We start from the raw sequence: 5,069 nt of genomic DNA, 5'->3' as shown, positions 1-5,069 counted from the left end.
GAGCTCGGGGAGATTGCAGTGCACACACCATAGTCAGTTAGCCTGGGAATGTTTGACTCTGATAATGATATTATGTTTTCAATTAATACTCGAGAATTTATGTTATGACTTATGATACAGTTTTTATAAACATGATTCTAGTAATGCTTTTAAAGAAATTTTTGGTCGTGTTTTTGGGTCGGTTCAGGTACTCAGCCTAGGGTGTTGAGATCACAACGTTTTCATAAATAGACAACATCGGGTTGTCTGGGATCATTCACTTTATACTCTTACAAACATTAACACACATGCATTAATACAAGATCGGACACAAACATTTCAAACCGTTTTTCAGAAAATATCGGATTTTGTGGCATTTACAAAGTAATACAAAACATTTTACTCACACATGCTTATGAACTCACCAACATTATATATGTTGACCTTTTCAAATTAACTTGTATTCTCAAGAAATCATTGAGCAGGTTGGTCAACAAGAATACCTGGATATTTTGTTGTGTTTTGTCATCACCATACTTTGGATATTTTGTCATGTAATATTGAAATACAATACTTGATGTAAACAATGACAGATTTAATTTTTTGCATGTGTGATGATGATGTTTTGTTTCAATTATATACACTGTGATGATGCTACAAAAGTCACTCAAGCCCCCGCACGTTTCCGCCGTCTGGTTCGGTGGTGTGATAGATTAGCATCAGAGCATTTTTTATAGTTAACTGACATATCTAATCATACAAGATATGTAACTATAAATACAATGGGGGTAAACTACTCTGAATAATATAATTAAAATACATACCTAGGTGTGCATTAATACTATAACACTAAAAGTCTCTGGAGTAAACTGAACACCGTGGTTAAACCCGGATAGTTATGTAGTCATATTAGGGATAAATAGAGCCTGATCAACTATATTTAATTAAAATACGACCAACATGTGTTTAGGAGTGATCATGGTGGGCAATGAATCTAGAAACTTACCAACCTTGTATCAAAAAAGCTTTTAAGGAACTCAAAAATAAACAATTAAAAATACTATAGGATTATTTGGAATGCTATTTACATACACTCTCCTTACACACTTCTCACCCCTACGTCTCTCACGCAATTATCATGGAGGAATTCCAACAAGGTGTCCTTTACTATCAGGACCTGGTGGCCAATGGAACCTGGTTTGGTTTAAGGGGCAGATCCATGTTTAGGTCCTGAGGAGTATGTGGATACCGACTACGAGTACGAGAAATCTGATGAGGAGATGGAAGAAGAGGGGAATATTGAGGAAGTCCCTAGCGAGCCTCATTCTTCAGAGATGATACAAGACCATCCCGCAGCACCAGAGGATTCCACTGATCAGACACACTCCTTGGAGGAGAAGGTTTCCACCCTCAGACATCAACTTTTAGGAGCAGAAGCCCGAGTGGTGTGAGCAGAGCATGAGAGGGATGAGGTCACTAGGGAAATGAGTGAGATGGTTGACCTCGTGGCGTGACATTTTGGCATTTGATTACCGCACCAGACCCTTCTCACCGCGACTAGGATCGACTTCATCTACTACCACTACTCTTATAATCTCCTTAATGTACTACCGACTTCATGATTAAGTGATTACATTACTCATGGAGTCGTTATGCTATCATATTTTATTTCCTTCATGTATTGTATGCCTTATAAAGGCAAAATTTCATGTATCAAAAAGATTATTGCTAATGAAAGCAGTTATATATATATATATATATATATATATATATATATATATATATATATATATATATATATATATATATATTATCGTGATGTTGTTATCTGCTATGTGTTCTATTATTCGTATTTCATGTTGATCGTATGCATTCATTTACACGCACAACCGAATCACCAAAACTGCTCTATATGCGAGGAATCTAAGAACCAGAATACACTAAATACTCATCATCCTTCTGTTTTATGACAGAAGATGCCTCAAAGACCAAATCGCGAAACAAAACGGCACCAAGACCACCGAATCCACCGGAGGTAAAATCGGTTGCGTTCCAAGGAGCAGCGTTAACTACGGTCACCGCAACACCGGCACAGATTCACAACGGGAATAACGGTGGAGGTAACGGGCAAGGATATAGAAGTTCAAACCAAGGGATGAACCAAGGACTTACAAAGGTCTGTACCTACAAATATTTCATGAATGCCAAGTCTCGAACCTTCAACGGAGTGAGAGGCGTGATAACCCTAAAGCGGTGGATAGAAAAAGTTAAATCAATATTCGAGATATGTGGATGCCTTGAAGAGTGCAAGGTGAAGTTTGCAGCTTGCACATTTGTCAATCAAGTCCTTTCCTGGTGGAATGGTCTTGTGGAGGCCATGATACTCCTAGTGGTGAATGCTATGCCATGGGAGGAGCTTAAGGAAATGTTAATGGCGGAGTATTGTTCCAGAAAATGGAGCAGGAACTGTGGAATCTCACAGTTCAGAGCTCAGACATCGATGCTTACATCTCGAGGTTTAGCGAAGTGTCACTCCTATGTCCAGGTATGATCACTTCTGAAGGAAAGAAGATTGAAAGATTCATTTAGGGATTAACCTCTCGAATTCAAGGAAATGTAATAGCAGCGAACCCCGAAACGTATGACAGTGCTAAAAGACTAGCTAAGAAGTTATACGACCATGGCAACATGAAGGGTGACAAAGTTGGGGAGACCGAAGTCAAGAAGGAGGGAAAAGATAACAAGAAAAACAAGGAAAACAAAAGGAAAGGGCGACAAAACCAAGATTCATCAAAAAGGCAGCAAACTGTAGCAGTCTACACTGCTACTGCTCAGGTTGCCTTAGCACCACATGCTCTAGCCTCAACTACGCAAACCACTATGAGGCAATACTCGAGAACCTTACCCAAGTGTAACAAATGTAGATACCACCATTATGGGGAATGCAAGGATATGCAATATACTAATTGCAACCGTAAGGGCCATACCGCTCGATACTACAGATCTCAACCCCAACAGAATCAACAGCCAAACAACAACAACAACAACAACAACAACAACAACAACAACAACCGTAACAACAATAACAACAATAATAACGTTGGGGCTAGTCACACTTGTTATGGATGTGGAGGAACCGGTCATTTCAGACGCAATTACCCCAAAGCCAACAACCAAGGGGCAGGAGGATCAGGGAGGGTCCTGACTTTGGGTCATGGTGAGGCAATTCAAGACCCGACGGTTGTTACTGGTACGTTCCCACTTAACAACACTTATGCATGCATCCTATTCGATAGTGGAGCCGATGGAAGCTTCATTAGTAACAAATTCAAACACTTACTAAACCAACAACCCCAGAAGCTAAACGAAGCCTTCACGATGGAGATGGCTAATGGGAAAACCAAAACAACCAAAGATGTTTACGTAGGGTGCACATTAACACTAAACAACCATTCATTCCAAATAGATTTAATGCCAGAAAATATTAGGAGTTTTGATGTGATAATTGGCATGGATTGGTTAATCTCCCACCGTGCTGATATTATGTGCCACGAGAAGGCCGTTCGCCTTCACCTCCCTAATCACGAAACCCTGATAATCTATGGTGATAAACCTGGCGCTAATCTTCGTCTTATCTCGTGCATCAAGGCACAGAAGTGCTTACACTAGAAAAACTATGCCTTCCTCACTCATGTTGTGGATAAAGCCAAAGAAGAAGTAAACATTAAAGACATCCCGATGGCATGCGACTTCCTAGATGTATTTCCTATATACCTTCCGGGAATACCCCCAGAAAGACAGGTTGAATTTCGAATCGACCTCATATCGGGAGCCACATCAATTGCCAAATCACCCTAAAGGTTAGCTACTGCCGAAATGCAGGAGTTATCCAGTCAATTAAGCGAACTGCCGAACCAAGGATTGATAAGGCCAAGCTTCTCACCCTGGGGAGCTCCGATCTTATTTGTCAAGAAGAAAGTCAGATCTTTCAGAATGCGCATCGACTATCGGGAGCTGAACAAACTCACTGTTAAAAACGAATACCCACTCCCTCGGATTGACGATCTATTTGACCAGCTTCTTTTAAATTCGACATCATTTATGAAAATTGATTTTGATTCAATTTTCAATGCTATCTTGAATTGCGTTGATGAATGCGATGTACTTGTTTCTTCGATTTGAGGATTATGTCTCGTATTTATGAAGATGTAAACTGATGCTCTGTTTCGATCGTTTTTTTTTTTTTTTGGATTTGAAGATTGCGATTAATTTGATAACAGATTCAGTAAAAATAGGAACTTTAAAATGATATTGAATGATTTTTGAAGATTGAATGATACGATTACGTGATTGATACCGATAATGGATGATTTAGCGATAAGATGAGTTTTAGAGAAGGAAGATGTCCGCTTTCTAAACATTAAGTTGAAATTTATTGTTATACCCCTGCATTATTTAACCGTTGACGACAATTGACGTTAACTTTCATGGGCTGATGTTTAATCTCACAATTTCTATATTTTTATTAATCTCGATGGAACCAACCCATATATATATATATATATATATATATATATATATATATATATATATATTAGACGAATTAGCGAAACAGTAAACGAATATAAATAAATACGGTTTCATGAGCTAGTTTGGGAAAAATCCTAATTTTTGGCTGAAAATTATTAATCACTTCCTTAATTTGGCTAGATTAATATTTACCCTTAAAAAATTTAATGAATATGAACAAAATCGAAAATTTATTACCTTTCAATCTTTCTAATATTACCAAAAATATAAACCAATAGAACAAAAATGTAATTTACTCGGTAACTTTAAAAGTTGTTTTTAATGTTTCCCAATCATAGGTAGGGTCTCACTGCACATGTCTTTGCCAATCTTTATAAATTTATATACATATTATTTCCATTATTTGTCGTTTTCCTGTTTTTAATATATATATACTTTTTGCATTTTAATAAAAATGAAAAATAATGTTGTGACGGATTTTGGCAAGTGCTGGAGTTATTATAGAGTCCTGCCACGATCTTATGATCGGATCCACATGCAAAATAAATAAATAAATCCTT

The sequence above is a fragment of the Lactuca saligna genome, chromosome 7 (assembly GCF_052625555.1).
Source record: "Lactuca saligna cultivar CGN05327 chromosome 7, ASM5262555v1, whole genome shotgun sequence".
In the NCBI taxonomy this organism is placed as follows: domain Eukaryota; kingdom Viridiplantae; phylum Streptophyta; class Magnoliopsida; order Asterales; family Asteraceae; genus Lactuca; species Lactuca saligna.
Note: the sequence above shows the minus strand (reverse complement) of the source record.